Source organism: Sarcophilus harrisii, chromosome 2, assembly GCF_902635505.1.
Source record: "Sarcophilus harrisii chromosome 2, mSarHar1.11, whole genome shotgun sequence".
Classification (NCBI taxonomy): domain Eukaryota; kingdom Metazoa; phylum Chordata; class Mammalia; order Dasyuromorphia; family Dasyuridae; genus Sarcophilus; species Sarcophilus harrisii.
In genome coordinates, this window is record NC_045427.1 from 358,495,044 (window position 1) to 358,517,100 (window position 22,057).

Consider the following 22,057-nt stretch of genomic DNA (forward strand, 5'->3'; position numbering starts at 1 on the left):
AAAATATAACAAAAGAAAACAGAAAGAGCTTATTGTTGGACGTCTAAGTGCTTTGCCCTGTGGTCCTTAGGGAAGTATTAGTAATTGATGGTAAACTTGGAGAAGGACATTGGTCAAATAGATTAGAAATCTTTGACAAAGTAATGAAACCAATGGACTGGAAATGTCTCTGTAGAAAAGAGAAGTCTCAGTTTATATGAGCTAGGTAAATCTCTGAAGCAAAATTTTCTTCACCAGCTAAACTTAATCTCCTCCAGAGCTAGAAAATTTTTGTGTTTGTGACCTTAGTACTTTGCATACTATCATGATCATAGCCAGAGCTTTACAAATCTTTATGAATAGAATGTTTCATCAAGATTGGGCTGAGGACCTTTGCCAGTATGAGCTTTGCCTAAGGATACAGTGATTGGCAGAAGAAAGGATAAACTATATAATAATGTTGGTTGCCTGAGGAAGTGAACATGATACCAAGGAAAACAAAGATGGAAAAGAAGTAGGGATAGAATGAGTATATGTAGAGGAAGACTGTGTTAGAGATGACATAATTTTGATGGTATTGAGGGAATGATTCTTCTGATTAATGACAGAGAGGAGAATACCAAAGACATGAGGGAAAAACTTCAACCTTATCATTACAAACCAAACCAAATCCAAAAACAAAATCAGCTATGAAAAGAACAGTAATAAGTATAAACTCACATGGCTAACTTACACAGCTATACAATTTTTAATGAGAAAAATCTACAAAGGCATTGAAAAATACTTAGTGGGAGGGTATCATTTTTATTGATGTTTTTTATTTCTACATTGCCTAAGTTCTCTTCTACCTCCTTATTGATAATTATTGAGGATTTTGTTTTGTTTTGTTTTGTTTTTATAGAACTGGTGATTTCATTGGTGTAGTAGGGGAGGCTTGTGATGTGGTCATCCTAAATTTTCGATTCAGTTGTTCCAATGATGTCTGACTCTTTGTTACCTGATTGGGAATTTTCTTGGCAAAAATATTGGAGTGGTCTTCCATTTCCTTTTCCAGCTCATTTTAGATTGGATGAAATTGAGGTTTCATCAGTTAAGCGACTTGCTTAGGGTCACATAGCCAGTAAGTATCTGTGACTGGGTTTGAGCTCAGGAAGATAAGTCTTCCTGATTCTAGACCTGGTGCTCAATCCATGGAGTCACCTAGTTGCCCCTTTTGCTAAATTTTTCCTTGTTTTAACTTCTGTTTTGGTTTGGTGTCTCTTGCTTATTTATTTCCATGCTTGACCTTCCCCTACAGAGGGATTGTAGGGCCTGTACCTTTTCTTTCTAGGTTTCTCCTCCCCTTTTCCCACATTGTGGGCAGGGCAGGAATGCATGCACTCCAAGGGAGTGCTCAGGACAAAGACTAAAACTGAATTGCTTCATCAATAATATTGATGAAGCAAAGGTTTGAGTAAATTAAACATGGTTTTTCATCCTTTGCTACTAAAAATTTAAACTCATTATATTAAAAAAAATATGCTAAAGTCAATTCAGCCAGATGTTGACACAATCAGAAGATCATAATTTTGAATGAAAGAAGGTGAGGGTACAGGAACCAAGGCCAGGGCCAAAGTCCTCTCCCGCCCCATAGCTGCCATTGGGAAATGTGACCCTTCCCCCTCCGTTTAGAATGGAATCCTTATCCCTGCCAGGCAAACAGAAAGGTCACTGATGAAAAGAAAAAGAAAACACAGGTTGACACATCTCTTTTCTACAGAAAAGAGATTGATTCCAGGTTGGAGAGAAAACACAGGGGGAAAGTTTATCTGGTATCAGGGAACGAGGAATGCCCACAGAGTCAAGTATTCTTCCGGTACTCCAGTCCTGACTTTACCTGGACTTAGTCTATATTAGCATCTTCTTTTTTCTTGGGCCTCATTTCCCCCATCAATTAAATGGGAATAACAATTCATTGCTTCTCTCTTGGAGCTAGTATAGATAGATATGAAAACTCTGTAACTGTAAATGCCTTTTTAAATTGTAAAGTGTTTTGTAAATGGCAATAACATTTTTTGCTACATCCAAAATGTTAGTTATTCCTTTCGGAGTCACATGATCTGTGGATTGGATAAGCATGGCATCTATACCTTCATTCAAATTATTGATAAAACATTTAAAAGTATGGGCCAGGAATAAATAAATCACTCAATGTTTCTAAGTCTCTTGTTTGTCAATGGTAAATGAGGATAATAAATTACTTGTATTGGTGACCTCACAGGAATATTGAAAACAAAGTACTGCGTAAATCTGAAAGTACTATCTAAATGTAAATTGTTATTATATTCATGTCATATATAATCATATTATTATAATTTATCACCTAATAAATCCTCTTCTCTCCAAGTCTGTCTTTTAAGATTAAGTACATGTGTGGTGAATTTCCCACATCTCCACGCTATCTTCCAGAGTAAGATTTTGTCAGAGAGTAATTTCTAGAGACCCAATAGTGGTGGGAAATTGGGGATGGAAAGGTGGAACAGGGAGGAAGATAACGCTTTCTAAATTAGGGAGAAAGAGGAGTGGTGATTCCCCAAAACCTGAAATCTCTCTCACTGGCCTTTACTTTGCCACTGACTTGATATGTGATCTTCATTAGGCAACTCATTCTCCTCTGGTCTTCCTTTTCCTACCCTGTAAAATAAGAGGATTGTGCTAAAAGGCTTCAAGGATTAGGAGATAGAGATCGAACCTCAGAGTCAGAAAGATCTAGGTTCAAGTGTAACCTCTGAAACCAGACAGGCTGTGTGATCCTGGGGGAGTCATTTAACCTTTTAGTGCCCCCAGGCATTATGAAAAGACTAGTAATTGAAGAAAAAGTGGTGATCTGTGTGAGAAAAAATTTCTCACAGAAATCTTGTAATGCAGTGAAATCAAAAGAGAGAAAAAGAAGAAAGAAAGAAAAAAGAAAGGAAGGAAGGAAAAAAAGGAACAAAGTAAGGGAAGAATGAAAGATGGATGGAAGAAAAAGGGAAACAGAAGTCCTTTTTAGATCTAAAATCCTGTGACCATATGGTTCTGTGAATCTTGGGCCCTTAGAAGATTTGTCTCTGCTACTTATTACAAAGTGGGAAGGAGGAAGTGCTACTTAAACTGTGACTTATTGAAGACTTTATCTTAAAAAGAACAAGTTTTCCCATTGCATCCACGGCCATTTCCAGTTGTCCTGATCTGTATCTGGCCATTGAACCCAGATGGTTCTGCAGGGGAATGTGAGGCTGGTGACCTTGCATAGCCCTCCCTCTCTTAAATACAATTCACTTGCATGGCATCCTCTCCCTGAAAGGAGGAAAAACAACAAAGTGGGGAAAGGAAGGTCACTTGATCTCTCTGGGAGTCAATTTCTTTATTTGTAGGATGACAAGGAATAGAAGATGTTCTCTGGAGATTAAAAAAACCAAAAACCAAAAACCCAAACCAAAATCAAGCCTCCCAAAACATGGAAAACCCAGAGAACAGATTCATAATATTTAATGGTAAATTTTCAGAGACTGTGATATATAGTGGGGAGATTTTGGGGGAAATGGAATCCTAGCCTCCTCAAAACACGAGTACATGTTTCAGGCTACTTGCACTCCCTTGTGAAGCTAGTCCAGTAAAACAGCAAATACATATGTGTTCATGGGGCCTGGGCATGAGGAGGCAGCACTACTCTCTGAAGAGTAGGGATTTTGGAGCTGGAACTGGGCATAGAACTTCCCATCTGTGTGAGATTAGGAGTCACTGAGAACTCTTAGGCTTGAAGTTTAGAACCAAACTTGGACCTTCTGGTGCTAAAGGTTTTTTTTTTTTTTCTCTTAACTGCTGGCAAACTATTACTTCCTGTTTTTAAAGAGAAAAAGGATTAAAATGCTTATTAAAAGCCTTTTAAACAGCATCAAAAGACTTCCGGAACTTCAAATGGCTCTTACAAAATAGCAGTGTAATGATTAAAGTGTACATGAATCAGAAACATACAGATTAAATTTCCTTTAAAATACACATGGGCTTAAAAATTAAAGAAAAAAGGTTCTGGACAATAGGATTAGGAATTATGTGAATACAAATGAACCAAAAATTGTATGCAAATCAGACCCCTTTCCCTCCCCTAACAATGACCAGGTTAGGTCTCTTTTAGCCTAAATTGTTTGACAGATGAGTGGTTTGTATAAGCTAAAGATTCCATCCATGCATCCATCCATGAATAAACACCCTGGTGTCCTGAAAATGGATACGGAATTAGAAGAATAGGATCAGAGGCTGAGAGCTAGAAATGGTCTAAGAGGTTATCTATTTCTACTTCTTTATTTAGAAAAAGAGGAGGAAACAGAGGCCCAGAGAAGTTGATTCATTTACCCATGAGCACAAAGATAAATCATGACAAAGCTAGGTTTTGAACCTAGTTCATTTGACTCCCAAATTAATCTACTTTTCACCACTTAATGCTGCTATGGTTTGAGTCCCACAATAATCACTTAGGATATGGGGTCAAGTCACTTTTTTACTTTTCAGGGCCTCAGTTTTGTTTCTAGAAAATCAGATCTAGATCTGATCTCTAAGGCTCCTTTTGATTTTTAGCAATTTAGACTTCCATGAAAGAACACTCGGGTCTTTATCTGCATTTGTAATCATTTCTCTAATCTCTGGATTCTCAGTTCCACTGACCTGCTGGACATCTTGACTTGGATACACTACTGGCATCTTGAATTCATTATGTCCAAAATAAAATGAAATTCAGTCATTTTCTCAACTTTCTTATTTCTATTGAGAGCATTAGCATCCTCCAAATTACCTACCTTTAAAAAATATTGCCCTTGATTCTTCCTTCTCCATTATTCTAAGTGGATATAGCCTTTTGTTAAACCATCCATAATTTCTTTCTTATTCATTCCCTTTTCTCTACTCACTTGTCTAGGACCCTAGTTGAAGCCCTCAACACTACTAAGGCTTCTAATATGTCTCCCTGACTTTGGTCTTTCCTCTGACCTAGTTATCCTTCATAGAGTTGCCAAAATAATCTTCTTAAAGCTACTCACTGCTCAAAAACCTTCAGAGGTCCCCTCGGTCCTTAGGATAAAATCCAAACTCCTAATCCTGGCATTGTGGCTAAAATCTAATTCCACCTGTCTTTTTAATCTTATCTCTTATTATTCCCCTTCATAAATGCGATTCTAACTTGATTAATATTTTAAAAAAAACCTTCTGACATATGCTTTTCTCCCTCAAATGCCTTGCTTCCCACAGTTCTTGCCCCTCCAAATCCAATCCATTTTTAAAGACTCTGATCTCTGTTACTATCTTTCAGGTTCTTTTCACCCCTAACATTTCATCTTCTACATTTCTAAAGTCTCTTCCAATTCTGAATTCTCTTATTTTCTACAGTTGACTTCAAATATCTCCTCTAGCATTACTCCCTTATTCTGTGCCTCTTTTTACTACTGTAGTATGTCTCCTATATTTGGCTCTCATTTTAACCCAGAACTAGGTCAACATGGAGAGACAGTGATGATTATTTATGTGGAGCAATGTGAGATAAATGGAGACAGGGACCTTCCACTAACACCTCAACTATCTTCCTTGGGATTTGAAATCCCTATTTAAGAATCAATTTAGTTTATAATTTATTTTTTTTTCAATTTAAAAGAACATTCAAATTATAAGACACATAGAACACACAAGGGATCTCAGAACATAAAATATAGAATGTCCAAGATACAATGAATTTTAGGATGATAAAACACAATATTTCAGGGCTGAAAGAAATGCTAAATGTTAGAACATAGAATGCCAGAACTGGAAGGGAAGTTAGAATCATAGGATATTCTTCATAGAATCCTCATATCATAGAAGCACTGTCCATCATTCATCCATCCATCCCTCTATCAGTCTATCCATCCAACCTATCCATGCATTCCATCCATCCCATTTATCTATTAATCTATCTATCCATGATATAATATAACACATAGAGGGCACCATTTCCCAACCTTTCAAACCAATAGGCAACAGAGAGATTGAAGGTCAGATCATGGTAGACCAAACCTCTATTAACATCTGCTTCTACTTTTTGATTAATGTCAGTCTTCCCTTCCTTTTCTTTTTCCTAATAACATTCATAATAATAGAATCAATAGAGATAATAAGAAGAAATAGTAGAAACTGTGCAACACATTGTTACAAGCTGTAGAAACTGAGAACATATTAAATACCCAGAAAAGATGTAATCTGGTGGCTCAAATTATACATCAGAAAGTCACTGTCTTTTATGGACATATGGCAACAAATCTCCACATTACAACTACAACCTTCAAATTACCTCACAGAACTCAACCAATAAACTGTACTGAAACTACCATCACAGATTGAACTATTGCTAACAATCACCAAGATGTAACACCAATTAATAAAAATAATAAGAGCAACATTTTGGATAGCTATTTCCATATATTCTCAAATACTCATAATCTCTAAGTTATATGGAGTGAAAAGCTGTCAAAATATACTGAGTAGAGAAGATCAGAAGGATGCAGGTACAGGATGACATGCATTGTCAACTCCCTTCTCCTGCCTGCTGATGAAGTGATGCTGAGGTTGATTCTGTGAGAAAGACCTTCTATCCTGACATTTATATTCAACTACAAAATCCAGCAGTGTAATAGTTTTAGACTATTAAATATGAAAGAATAACAGCAGGATATATGACTTAGATATAAAAGGAGATACCATGAATAAATTAGAAGAACATGGAACATACTATTTTACAGACTTCTAGATAGGAGAAGAATTTATTTAATTGTTTTTTGGGGAAGCAATTTAATCGTTTTATTAACAAGACCAATGGGTTATTAAATTAAAAAGGATGGTCATTTGGCCATCTTTTTTAGACCAAAGGTAATTAGTCCAAAGACAAACACAGCATTCCGGGTTTCTTGGGACTTATGAGAGGAGACAATGTAAAAGGAAAAATGGAAAAATCAATGGGCAAAAATCCTTTTGATAACATTGACAAAATCAAAAAGGGCAGTTTCTTTTGATAAGCAGACACTTTCTGGATAAAAATGCAAAGGAAAAAAGGAGATGTCTCCCTTCCTCTAGAAACATTTGATGCAGTCCTCTGGGTCTGGTGTGGTCCATGTGAGTGCAGATTAGGAGAGGAATTTCTGAATAAACAAGAAATAGAGAGCATCATGATATGTAGAATAGATAATTTTGATGACATTAAATTAAAAAGCTTTTGTATAGATAAAACTAATATAGCCAAGATTGTAAGGATGGCAAAAAAATGGGAAAAATTTTATAGACCACTCCTTGGATAAAGAAAGATCTCTTATCTCAAATATATAGAGAACTTTGTCAAATTTATAAGCATATGAGTCATTCCTCAATTCATAAGTGATCAAATGGTATGCAATGCAATTTTTAGATGAAGAAATCAAAGATATATATAGTCATGTAAGAATGCTCAAATTATTATTGATTAGAGAATACTAAAACAATTTTGAGATATCATTTCATACCTATCAGATTGACTAAATGATAGAAAGGGAAAATGAAAAACTGTGGGGGATGATGTGGAAAAACTGGAATGCTAATATACTGGAACGGTGAACTGATCCAACGTTTTTGGAGAACAAGCTGGAATAACCATACCTTTGTTTCCCAAGGTGATTAGGGAAAAAGGAAAAGAACCTATATGTTCTAAAATATTTATAGCAGCTCTTTTTGTGGTAGTAAAATGCTGGAAATTGAGGGGCTACCTATTAACTGAGGAATAGTTGAACAAACGACAACAGATGATTATGATGAAATATTACTGTGCTATAAGAAATGATAAGCAGTTTGATTTTAGAAAAACAGGAAAGATTTGCATGAAATAATGAAGAGTTAAATGAGTAGAACTAAGACAGTGCTGTACACAGTAACACTAATATTGTTTGAAGAATAACTGTGAACAACTAAGCTATTCTGAATATTATAAATATTCAAATCAACTACAAAATAAGATGTTATCCCCTTCCAGGATAAAAACTGATAAATAAAAGTATACATGGTATGGCTTTACATTTATATAACCATAAATCCACATCTGCAACAAATGTTGGCCTCCTCTAGTGTGGGTTGGGGAGGGAGAATATAGTTCAGAACTTAAAATGTAGCCAAAAATTTTTTTTAATTAAAAAAAGAATAATAGTAGGGCAGCATCTTATCCCAGGACTATTTCTGGCTTAATATCATAGAAAAGAATGAGAAGAATGAAATAAAAGCAATAATATATTCTCAATACTTGGCCAATATGTACGACAACTACATTGTCACCCATTAAAGGTAATAAAAAAGGACATGTGGAAAGATAAAAAGAAAACAAAGGTATATTAAAATTTTTAGATTCCTTTAATCAGCAACTGAAAGTAAAAGTCAAAATTTAAAGGGAACATATAGTCAAGAAATAGAAACAAAAATATGCAATTCAATGTTAATTTTTAAAAATAACTTTACTATGGTGACTAGAGATGCAAATAAATCATAGAAGAGAAAAGAATTACCCCCTCTCTTAAAGAATACCCACTACATTCAGATTCTTCCTTTGCTTCTATTAAAGAAAAAGGATGTGGAAAACCTCAGGCTATCTACAGGGTCACAAGAAGTCTAACACAACAATAACACAAGTTAGTTCAATTGTGAAACACAAAGTTTGAGCACAGTCTACATAATGAATAACAGGAGAATTATATCAAAGGAAGTGACTGTCACTGGAACTCTAGCCTTTCTGTAAAACTGGAAAGTGGAGGGATTGGTCAAAATCCACAATTATTAGTTCAAATGCTTCACAGTGGTACATTAACTACTGGCAACATAATTTTTAATTAATTAATATTTTGGAAGGCAATAGGAGTGAAGTGACTTGAATAGGGTCACAAATAGCTAGTAAATGTCTGAGGTTGAATTTGAACTCAGGTCTACCTGACTCCAGAGCTGCTGCTCTATCTACTTACACCCCTTAACTGCTGCAATTAGAAAATACTTTAGAAGCCTCCTCTCAAATACAGAGTAGATTCCCCCTTTCTTAAAAAAAAGCATCATAATCTATTACTACAATATGAAAACACCAACGGCATCTCCAAATACAGGCAATTTATGTATTTATATGTTTTGTATGTATTCACAAATAGAAAGCATTCATAACTTAAAATGTTTAAAAATCTATGAACATAATAAAACAATATAATTGCTTGAAGAACAAGTGCCCCAAAGTCCCAGAGGTACAAAAGGCAAATATCATGCTCTTTTATTGTCTTATTAATCAGAGTTTTTAGATTGGTTCCACACCCGTGGCTTACTCATGTACTGCAAATTATATATCAAATATATCCAAGTCCTGTGAGAATACTAGAGCATTTGGTGTCTATGTAGAAAACCATTCTCTACTTACAACATGCCATCAAAACAATAATGCCAAGAACAACTAATATAAAATGTGATATATTTCATGCATATTTCATGTTATGGTTCTACCTAGCCTTAAACCAACACTGCCATCTTTTCTAAATGGAACTGAGTTTGCTTTCCAAATTAAAGAGGGAGTCATAACATAACATTTGATGAATCAGTTGACATACATGGATGATATTAAATTGTATGGGTCCACTGAAAAACAGACTTTAAAACTCCATCTTGTGGAATCTTTTGCAGTGCCATCAAAATGTCATGTGGGCTCATTACTTATAAAATTTTTGATGTATATATAGAAACTATAAAGGTCGAAGAATATGAGCTTGAATCCAAGTGCCATTTTGAGCCAATAGATGTAGGCAATACTTATAAATACCTTGAATGCCTTCAGACAAGACAAATAGAACATAAACCCATCAATGAGAAATCTGTGTCTGTGTATATCAAAAAACTTACCAACATCCTGAAGTCAAAGCTCAATGGTTAAAAAAAAAAAGAAACAAAAATCAACATGTTTTAAGCAATTAACACCTATGTAATATCACCAATGTGATACCAGTATTAACATATACTTTTGGAAATACAAGCTTGTTCGTAAGAGATGGGAGATATCCTAACAAAAGCCCACTCAATGTTATGAAACACAGGGTCCATTATTACCCAAATCAGCTAAAGAGTAGTAGGTTAAAAACAGAAATATTTTTAAAGCAAGCAGAACTCACTTCTTATTCATCAGTAAGCTCTTAAGTTCATGCTTTTGGATTTGTTGATCATAATTGAAAATGGTTTATCTCTGGATAAAACTTATGAAATGGCTAAGATCCAAGAGTGGAATCAAAAGGCCCCCTGTGGGCAACATCCACATGAATTAATCCAACAGTATGTCAACAAAGAAAAGTCAAACAAATGCCTGAGTCACATGGACTTATTTATAGAAATGGTGGGATTTTTGAGGGCAATTGAGGAGCATTGTCACTATAAACTACAGAAGAGTTATCCTTAAAGAGTCTTGATTTATTGATCAAAGTAGAATTATGGAAGGAGATAATAGAAACTATACAGCATTTCATGCAGATCACAAAAATTTAGCACTCACCTACCAAATACCTAGTAAGATACCATGTGATAGCTAAAATTACAGATCAGAAGCTCACTATCTTTCATCAACTAACATAACAAATCCCCATACTACAAGTATGGGTCTCGAAATATCCTTGAGGATTCAACTAATAAACTACACTAGACCTACACCATTATCATAGACAGAGCTGTTACCCACAATCACCTGGTCATACCATTGATCCATAAAACTTTAAAGACAATATTTTTAGACACAGCTCTACTAAATACTCATAATCTCAAACGTATGTGGAACAAAAATGATTTCCAAATATAGAATATTAGCAGATGAAGTCAAAGTCCATTGAGAGCAAGATGAGATACATTATTCTATCTGCTAGTGGAATAGTTCTGAGGATGCTTTCAGTGAACCTACCCAAGATCAATTTAGATCTCGATATTTTTTATTCAGTTATAAAAGCAGTTATTTTATCCACTTGTGAAATAGTCAACAGAACATGAAATATTAAATTAGAATATTTATTAAATAGTAAATATGTTTTATTAAATGATTAAATAAATATTAAAGAATAATAAAAATGATTTGTTTCAGGGTCACTGAACTCTCCTCACTGACAGCAATGCATAATAACAGTCTGTTTTTTAGTTATAAAAGGGAATAATGATATCACTACCTTCCCAGGGTTGATCTGAAGATCAAATGAGATGATATTTGTAAAGTGCTTAGCACAGTACCTGTATGATACCAGGTGTTTAATAAATATATGTTTCTTCTTTTCTTTCAGCAGATGAACCATTCCACTTCCCACTTTACTGAGAAAATTTAGATTATTAATCAATCAATCAATAAACATTTACTAAGTTACCTGTGATATAGCAGTCAATATGCTAGATGCATTTTGGTATGACAAAAATGAAATAGTACTTGCCCTCAGACAACGTACAATATATCATGGGAGACAGCATATGCATAAATAATAATATATGATACAGATACAAAATAAATGCAAAGTAATTTGGGAAGGGAAGGCAATAAAAGTTGAGGAGATGAGGAAAATCTTCATGAAGAAGGTAGTGTTTAAGCTGAGACCAGAAGGAAGAGCTGAGAAGGAAATAAGGAATTTTAAGAGGAGGAAGTGCATTCCAAGCAAAAAGATATAGAAATGAAAGATGGAGCACCCTGTGTGAAAAAGAGAAAAAGTAGTTTAGCTGGATTATGGAGTATACAAAAGGTTAATAGATTGTAAAGCTGATTAGTTAGGAGCAGGTTGTGAAGGGTTTTACATGACAGAAGGGTTTATTTTTCATCTTAGAGGCAATAAGGAAGCAGAGTTTATTGAGTAAGGGAGTGACATGGTCAAATGGATGCTCTCAGAAAATCTCTGGAGGATGAGATGGGAGAATGGATATACTTGAGATGGGGAGACCAACAAGAAACTAACTGCAATAATCCAGATAAGGTTATGAGGATCTAATCTAGGATCCATATGAGTAGATAAGAATCAGATGCAAAATTATTATGGAAGTGGAACAAGAAGATGTGGGAACTGAATGGATCCTAGGTCCTTATGGAAGGACCTTACAGGCCACATGGTTTAACACTCTCATTTTATACATGGGAAATCAAGGCTCATAGTTACACAGGAAGTGTAGAGCGGAACTAGGTCTTAAACCAATGTCCTTCAATGTCAGACCCAGCATTCTTTCCTCAGTATTGATGGATAGTAAGGAATTAAGGATAATGTTATAGCTGAGAACCCAGAAAATTATAACCTTAGAGCAAATACCCTTCCTCACCTTCATTCCTAATATTTCAGTCAACTGCCAAGTCCTGTTGATATTTTCTGCACAAGATTTCAGATTTTGACCCTTTCTCTCAACTCACATGGTCTGCTCTAGTTCAGACCCTTATCACCTATGGCCCACAATATTTTAATAGTATGCAAAATATTCTTCCTAATTCCAGTTTCTCCTTTCTAATCCACTCTTCCCAAATTGACAAAATAATCTTCCTAATGCACAGGTTTGATTAGATCCCTTTCCTGCCCCAAAGTCTCTACTGGTGCCTTATTACCACTAGAGTAAAATATAAATTTATCAACCTGATGCCTTCCAAAATTTGTCTCTACCTTGTCTTTTTTAACTCATTTCATAATATTCGTCTTTTGGCATCCTTAAGTTCTGGCTAGACTCAGGACCCAAAAGTATCACATCTCTTGTCTGTGAGCATTTGCCCAAACAATGTCTTATGCTTAGAATATACTTCTTCCTTATTTCTGCCATTTAGAAGCCTTATCTTATATTAGGAAAATTTGTAAAAATTTATTTTCCCCTTCCCTCCTCTAATATCACATCAGGTTTCATTTTCTCATCAGTGAAGTATCCCCTGACCATTGCAGTTTTTAAGGATCCCTACTCTTCTTTTACAAATGATTTTGTATTTTATTTACCTATGAGACTTCCAGAATGCAGAACTATTTCATTTCTGTCTTTGTAACCCCAGTGATGAACACTGTATCAGGCAGATAGGGAGGCAGGAGTAGCTCTCATCACATCTATAATCCAGTCCATAGTCTTATTCCTGTAGCTAATAAGTATCAGAGGTGAATTTTGATCCTGAGTTTTCATGACTGCTGGCACTCTATCCATTGTGCTAGGGTAAACTTCTTCTCTAGCTTTGCATACAATAGGTATCTATTAAGTGTTTGCTAAATTGAATTGGATTTTACAGTTTACAGAATATTTTATGGTTCATAAAAGCACTTTCAAATCATAATCATTAGATTCTCAAATCAGCTCCTTGTGGGAGCCAGGGCAGTGTTTACTGTCTCTTTTTGGCAGATGAGGAAATTGAAAACTAAAGGAGCTTTCTGACGGTTATCCATCAAATGAATAGCTGAATTAGGGGTAAAAAGTCTGGCTCCCTGATTCCTCAATTTAAGTTTCTTTCTCTATGATGCCTTTTGGACATAAATGTACTGAATATTGGTTGTTTCCATATGACACATTTGTTTCATGCCCTGTCCCAAGAAAACACATTTTTTACAGAGATAATGACCCAATTGGTTAAGTCTATTTTCCCCTCAGTTTAGCTCTAAACAGCGCATGTTGTTACTTTGAACAGCTATTAAACACTTCAGTAGCTTCTCAAACATGCCAAGGAATTCTTGGAATAAAAACGACAATGAATAAAGATGACTGGAAATGAGGTTATAGGACTGAATGTGATTATACCCCATTTATGACAGAAAATTCACTTATTACAATCAAATCAAGGCAAGGGATTAACCATGTGTTTGTGCCCCACCTTTCAGTTTTCCCCCATTAAAAAAGATACTCTCTACTCTCTCCTGTAAGGTCTCAACCAGAAATGATCACCGCTTTAAACAGAAACAGGCTGAGCTTTCAATCTTTTAAAAATACCACACCTAGGTGATGATAGCACTGAGGGGGGAGGAGGGGAAAGTGGGGGAGAGGAATGGAGCCTGCTTAAGAAATTTCCATTCAGTGAAGGATGCCATATTCTGATCTCAGAGTTAGTGAAAATGATGCAATTCAAAAGTCGTTTACAAACTTCTTGTGTAACTTTTATGAGTGCTTGAGAATCGAAGCAGAAACTCCATAATTGTTCCCACAGAATAAGAATTTTGAAACTTTAGAATTAGAATCTTATAGTCCTAGACTTAAAAAACCATAGAATTTTATATGACAAAATGACACAATGACAGAAATGAAGTAGTATCCCCATCAAAGGGAAGAATATAACATGGGATCATAAATTTAGCACTGAGAGGAAACCCAGAGATTATAGAGTTTCAAACTCATTTTACAGATTAGGAAAATCTGTAAAGATTTCTGTTTCCCTCTTCTCCTCTAATACACAAAATGAGGGGGTTGGAGCCAATAATCTCTCTAAACTGAGGTTTACAGAAGTGACTTGTTTAAGGTCACAAAAGTAAAGTGAGAGGAGACAGGATTTGAATTCAGGTCCTTGGATTCTGCTCTGGCTCTCGTGGATACAGAGAAGTAAAAACAGAATAATTTGTGGAGAGATCATAGATCTATAACTAGGAAGAACTTTAGGAGCTACTGCGTTCAATTGTTTCATTTTACCAATGAGAAAACTAAATCTTGATGAGGTTAAGGGATTTGTCCAAGATCTCATGGGTGGTGAGTAGCAGGACAGATCCTCTGAGTCCAAATCCAGCATTCTTAGAGAGAGAGAATACTGATTACTGGAGTGGGGGGTAATCAGGGAGATATCTTGGAAGAGGTGGCACTTGAGTTAAACTTTGAAGGAAGAAAGATCTGGAGGGGTAGAGATGAGAAGTGAATTCATTCCAGGTAGTAGATGAGGACTTGAGAAATTCTAAGATCTGAAACTGAACTCAGACTGACTCGGGCACCTGAGGAAAAGTATTTAAATTCTACTGTGAAAAGAACTTTGATCTTTCTCTGGGAGTCAGGAGACTGGGCTTTAGAAGCCTCTCTGACACTAACTTGCCTTGTGACCTTGGCCAAATGCCTTCCCCTTTGAGCTGCACCAATTTCCTCATAGGCAACAGGAAAAGGTTGGATTAAATGGTTTCCTGGGCCACCTCCAGCTTTACACTGGCTGCTTTGTGATTGCTACATTATAGATCTCCCCCTTGTCTGGGAATGTTTGAAATTGCTCTGGGTTAACAAGCCCTGTACCTATTTTTAGAACTGCCTCAATCTCCCTTTTCCCATCCCCAAGACCCCAGCCACAGCCTTTGGACAATACTGCCCTCATGGGTCTGGCTTCCCATTGGCTGTCTTTTGTCAGAGGGCAGGTAGGGAAATGTTGCACAGTGGGGTCTGTTTTGACGGACCCCTCTTACCTGACCCTTCCTCTTCTAGTTAAACTCCTGCTCAGTATGTCTGTTCATAGGCTGTGATCTTGAGCCTGTAAAAATAGGAAAGAAAACCGTTTGTAAATGGACTAACCATGAAGGATCTGAAAAAATAAAGCAGCCATGTTTTCGTTTTTCGTGCTTTTGTTCTGGCTGTGGCATTGAGCAGGACTGCGGGAATATTCACTTGCTCAGCAAAAGCCTTGAAAGTCTTTTTGACCCCTTTAGTTTCCTTGATCCACTCAGGTGGTCAAGTTGGCTTTTAAAGGAATTGTGATGGTGATGGTGAAGGAACAAGCATATATTTGTACCTATTTGTGCCAGGAACTGTGCTAAGTGTTTTACAAATATTGTCTCATTTGAGATAATGGGATTGGAGTCTTCTATTGCTTTGGGTCAAAGCAGGATCTCTCTGATCTGAGAAAATAATATCTCTGCCTTCTTTTACTACAGAGAACCCAGGTGAATGGGGTCCAGGAAGGTAGCATTAGGCTGTTCCATGTAGAAGAGGAAGCTCCTCTGTTATGGTTCACCAATTGCTGCTGACTTCCTGAGGACATAATACCACCTTTGCTCTCCTTATTATCAAGGGCACAGATAGGTATGCCTGCAGTCAACATCAAGGCTCTTTGGTCTTGAACCTACCCCTACCCTTTGCCATCATCCATCATTGTTCCACTTAGCCATATCTCCTTTTTGGGGCCAGGTTTGGAGTCGTCCTCACTGTGTTACCATCTGAGAAAACATCAATCCCTCAATCCTCTGAACTATCCCCAGTGCCCAAGTACCAGCCCAACTGTCACAAACCAAATGAGAATTAAAATCACAAAAACATAGAATTTCAGATTTGGAAGGGAGCTCACAAGTCACCTAGACTTATTCCTATAGAACAAGAATCCCCTAACTGACAAACAAGTGACCTCTATCAAAGGGAATCGACTACTGCCTAAGATATCACATTTTGCTTCTGAATAATTGGAATCACCAAAACAATTTTCTTTATATGAAATGAAAATCTATTTTTCTGAAACTTTTACTAGTTGCTCTTATTTCTACTCTCTGGGGCTGAGAAGAATAAAATCTCTCTTTTGCTATCTGTTAGCCCTTCAAATTCTTAAAAACCATTGTCATCCCCTCCCCCTAAATTTTCCTTTCTTCAGCATTTCAGGTGGGAGTGAGTATTTTTTATGCTTGGTATTTGTGTCCTGTTTATCAGACAGGAAATACTTTACCCTACAGAAGGGAAAGGACCAGCTAGCAAGATAATTGATGACATTAAGATATAATTGTCACCTCCCTCCTAAAGTTTCTCTCTTTCAGTATTCCAGGTGGAAAGGGTGGTAGTAGGATGGCATTTTTTATGCTTGAACTTTCTGGTCTGTTTATTTTACAGATGGATAAACTAAGATCCAGAATTAGAGAGAAATGACTTGCCTGTGATCATACAACTCTTAACTCGTGATTGGAGACCATAAATCAGGTCCCTTTCAGACTAGTAGAGGCTCTTTCTAACCTATCCTGCTGACTCCTAATAAATACTGTTGGAGATCCTTGGGAGGAGGGATCACTTTGGTTCTAAGGTGGTTAAAGAATGTTTCTTAGAAAAAGGCTTTGAATCCCTATATTTTTGCCCACCTGCATTTTGGATTTCCTTCACAGGCTAATTGTACAATATTTCAGAGTCTGATTCTTTTTGTACAGCAAAATAACGGTTTGGTCATGTATACTTATTGTGTATCTAATTTATATTTTAATATATTTAACATCTACTGGTCATCCTGCCATCTGGAGGAGGGGGTGGGGGGAAGGAGAGGAAAAATTGGAACAAGAGGTTTGGCAATTGTCAATGCTGTAAAGTTACCCATACATATAACCTGTAAATAAAAGGCTATTAAAATAAAAAAAAAAAAGAAAAAAGAAAAAAAAAAAAAGAAAAAGGCTTTGAATCACAGGTTATATTTGGAGGGTATTCCAGCTGACAGGGAATGGGGCAGAGATTTATGCTTGGACGTCTGGCCTGTTTATCAGACAAGTGACACTATTCCTACAGAGGGGAAGAACCATAGAAATTATTTTAATTCAACTAAAAACAGAAAACTGAGGTTGAAATTAGGAGAAATGACTTGTCTAAGGTCACTAAAGAGTTGCCATTTAAACTCCTTCACTCCCCTGCCAAGTCCCTCCCTCTAGAACTAGGAACCTCCAGCCTCCCTCCCACCAGTACAAGAACATTCGGCTGGAAAGTTTCAAACAAATCCCTGTTTTCCCTGTCTGTGCTGCTGAAGTTCATTTAGCTGTTTCTGGCAAGAGCCTTGAACAGATCTGACAGCTTTCCCCCCCACCCCACCCCCCTTTTCTAAATTGTACTTAATTATAATGCTAAACGGTGGCCACGATTCACATTGGAGAACATGACAAACAAGACAAGTTCTGAAGCCAAGAAAACTCGGATTCCTTTTCATTCCCAAACAGAACTATGGTGGGTCGGGTTATCTGAGGCAAAATTCCTGACAGCGTCTGCTTCGGGCTCTGAGCTCCGGGCTCCCTGCAATGACTTGAATCCAGTGGGCCCGGATGAGGGTTTGACTGACTATGAAAGCATAACCTGGAACAAAACAAAGGGGGAGGCCCAGACTCCCACCCCAATGCTCCCCCATGTAAGTCACCTGCTAATTCGAAGTCCAAAAAACATGCTTTTTAGCTTGAGGAAAGAAACATTCTCCCCCCCCCTCCCAATAGCTCTTTCGTTCAGAGGCGAATTGAGGGAATGCTTAGCAGTTCTCCCCCTCCCTCCCTGATGGTATTTTAAAATTCCACTTTCATGTCCCTGCTGCCTACGCTGAACGGGGAGGGAGGGTCACTGGGGCTATTTGGTTTTCACAAAGATAAACTGTCTAAATCCTGGTGTGTGTGTGTGTGTGTGTGTGTGTGTGTGTGTGTGTTAGGGGTGTGGTGTGGGAGTGAGATAGAACCTGTCCTAAGAGGGGAGGAGGAGGAAACTGATGTAAGGAGACAGCGTTTGGTTCATGAGCTAGGAAGGGGATGTGACAAAGCTTGGAAATCTGGATCCAAGGGACCAATTGTCCACTAACTCCTATGACACTGAGCATCTATAAAATGAGGCCATTGGACTAGATGGTTTCTGAGATCTATGATCATCTATATTCCAAAACTCTGAAATCCTGTATTCTGTCTGGGATTCAAAAACCTCTACCTGCTCTAATATTCCATATTCCATGATTCTCTGCTTTCTCCCCACTCAGATATTCTTTTCTGATTCTCTAAGATCCCATCCCAGTCCTGACATTCTATAGTGGAGTCTATGTTCTCCTCCAGCTATAAAATTGTACGGTTTCTGATTCTCTAAGACCCTCCCCCATCTCCAGTCCAGACATTCTATAGTGGATTCTATGTTCTCCTCCAGCTGTAAAATTGTACAGTTTCTGATTCTCTAAGAACAAGTCTTTTCGGGTACATGGAGTGGTTGCTTTGCCAATGCAGGCTTATCTCCTCAAATGTAGTATAGGCCCCTGGGAGGGCGGGCCCATGCAAAGGTCTCCAGCTTGGTCTGAGAAGATTGCTGTTTGTATTTCTCTCCTGGGTCCCCACACACCTCTCCCTCCCAATTGCCTTTTACTGGCTATGGAATCATTGTCAGTTTTCCCTACCCTCTCCTAGGTTTCTTTTTGCTTTTCTGTAAATTGGGGAAAATATTTGATGTGGTCAGATTGATTAGATGAGTTGCTAACTAGTCGATCAATCAATAGACATTTATTAAACATCTGCTATGTACCTGATATTGAACTAAGTGCTGGGGATACAAAGAAAGGCAAAAGAGCTTGATCTCAAGAAGCTCCCAGTCTAATAGGGAAGACAAAATGCAAGCAGCTTTGTTAAAACAAGGTATAAACAGGACAAATTATTATGACAAATTGATTATCAACAGAAGCAAAACACAACCTAACATAGTTAGGTCCCATGTATTCAGTAAGAGTGAATGAAGTAAATGAAGTAAAATGAAATCATAAACCAAAGATTGACCTGGAATGGGCTCCTGGAGGCAGCTGATGGTGTAGTAGATAGAGTGATTCGTCCAAAGTCAGGAAGATTTGAGTTTAAATTTGACCTCAGATATTAGCTGTTTGATCATAGACAAATCACTTACTCTCTCCTTGTCTCAGTTTCCACAGATATATTCTCAATGCTCAGCCTGTAGTAGGCACTTGATAGGTGATTACTGACTGATTGACCAGAGTAGTGAGTATCAGATAGGATCTATAACATGCCTAGCACATGGGAGGTCTCATAGAAATTTAGTTTTTATTATCATAGTAATTATAGATCATAGAATGTTACAAGTTCTTTCAAAGCTCAACCCCATTGTCATGTTCTATGTGGAGGCTGCTTCATGCTCCACAGAGGTAATAGGGAAAGAATAAAGCAAAAGACTTGAATTCAGAAAGACCCAAGTTCAAATTCAGCCTCAAACACTTACTATCTGTGTGACTCTAAGCAAGTTGCTTAAATCTCTGTCTGCCTCAGTTTCCCAAGGATGTAAGAACAAAAATAGCACTTACTTCCTAGGGTCATTTTTGATGATCAATGAAATAATATTTGTAAGGGACTTAGCAAAGTGCCTAGTACAGAGTAAGTGCTTAATATATGCTTGTTTTCTTCCTTTTTTTCTACAGGAACCTTTTCTCAATTCTACCTGCTAGTATGTTGTACTTAAGCTCCTTGAGCGTAGAGATTATTATTATTATTTTTTTTTACCTTCCATATACCTGTGTAAGTGTCTGACATTTAATGAACCCATTTAATGAAAAAAAATCTTTAGGCTGGAAGTTGAATTTCTATTATGAAGAAACCAAGGTACAGTCAGGTGAAGCTACTTTAGGTTGGAGCAAAGATTTGAAGTCTCATGTCTTCTGACCCCAAGGGCACTGTGCACTCCCAGACACATCACATTTTACCTTAGTAACAGAACTAAGTCATCTGATCCAATCCTATCTCCTCATGTTTACCAAAAGACAGTGACTTGTATATAAATTCATAGATAACAATAATAATAATGACAGCTGTAGAGCTGAAAGAGACCTTATAAATCATTTAGTTCAATCATGCTATTTTTAGACATTTAAAAAATCTTTTATTTTTTCTTATAATTTCACTTCTGAATATTGTTTCTCTTACCTCTCTTATTCCAATGACCATTTATTGTAACAAAGAATTAAAAAAAAAGAATTCAGCAAAACCAGAAAACACTAACTAAATCTGAATGAGTATATATTGTTAAACACCCATGCATCTCCTTATATGCAAAGAAAGAAGGAAAGGTATGTTTTCTCAGTTTTTCTCTAGAATAGAGTTTGTTCATTATAATTACCTAGTAACAGTTTGATTTTTTTTGTTTCTCCCCAATCATCTCATTTCATAATAGAATAAATTAAAACTTCAGAGTTTTTTTTTTTTTCAAAATCCATGATCCCATTATACCATGCCCATTCCCTCTAAGCCACATATCCTATGAGTGGCTTAGCTGGTGTTACAATCCCAGTCTCAATATTTCTTACTCAGTTCCTTTTCTGCAGCCCCAAGACTTACCTATCTCCCCGGTGACCAATGGGGAACCTGAGGGATGCAGGCTTGGAAAAAGCCATTGCTGAGGAATCCACGAGTCATGCTGAGTCACCAGCTGCCAGTGAGTTAGGGCCCTCTCTACTCTTATTACAAAAAGGAGACGTGATGCTTGGGGCATGCTTAGCAGCAATGAAACAGGTAGGATCCAGAAGGAGGCCTTCTGGCCAAGCTTAGCTGGATCAGGGTACTACTGGGGGCCTGTGTCCATCTAAGGTCCAGGCTTTAAAAAAAACGTGGAAAAGCTGGAGTGGGGCCAGAGAAGTGCAGGCAGATTGAGGAAAGCTGTGGGAAATAGGTCGTATGAAGTGGTCTTTAGTGGAATTGAGACTGTCTAGTTAAGTTAGTTTGGGAAGACAAGAGGGAGAGATGGAGAGAGGGAACAAGTGAGAGAAACAGAGAGAAAGGGAGACAGAGACAGAGGCAGAAACAGAGATAGAGAGAGAGAGAAAGAGAGAGAGAGAGAGAGAGAGAGAGAGAGACAGAGACAGAGACACAGAGATGCATACAGAGACAGAGACAGAGAGAGAAAGAAAAAGACACACACAAAGACAGAAAAACAGTGAGACACACACAGAGACAGAGAGACAGAATCAGAGAGACACAGAGACAGAGACAAAGAGACAGAGACAGAGATACATAGAGAAAGGTAGAGATGAGAGACAGAGACAGAGGCAGAGGCAGAGACACAGAGATAGAGACACACAGAGAGACAAACACAGAGACAGAGACAGAGAAAGAGGGACAGACACAAAGATAGGAAAAGAGACACACAGAGACAGAAAGACAGAGAAAAAGAGTCAGAAACAGGGAGAGACAGAGACAGAAGGAGAGAAAGACAGAGACAGGGAGGAAGAGATGAGATACAAAGAAACAAACAGAGAGACAGAGAAAGAGGGATAGACACAAAGATAGAAAAAGACAGACAGAGATAGAAAGAAAGAGACAGAAACAGGGAGAGACAGAGACAGGGAGGAAGAGATGAGAGGCAGAGAAACAGAGAGAGATAGACAGAGACA

The 22,057-nt window shown here is 37.2% G+C and overlaps 1 long non-coding RNA gene across 1 annotated transcript in view; it reads right to left on the minus strand.

Annotated features, from left to right (window-relative positions):
• Positions 1 to 22,057, minus strand: part of LOC116421621 — a 79,197-nt gene that overhangs the window by 36,479 nt on the left and 20,661 nt on the right. The window contains exon 2 of the long non-coding RNA XR_004232097.1: positions 15,390 to 15,454. This is a non-coding gene — a long non-coding RNA (uncharacterized LOC116421621). The remainder of the gene's footprint in view (positions 1 to 15,389; positions 15,455 to 22,057) is intronic.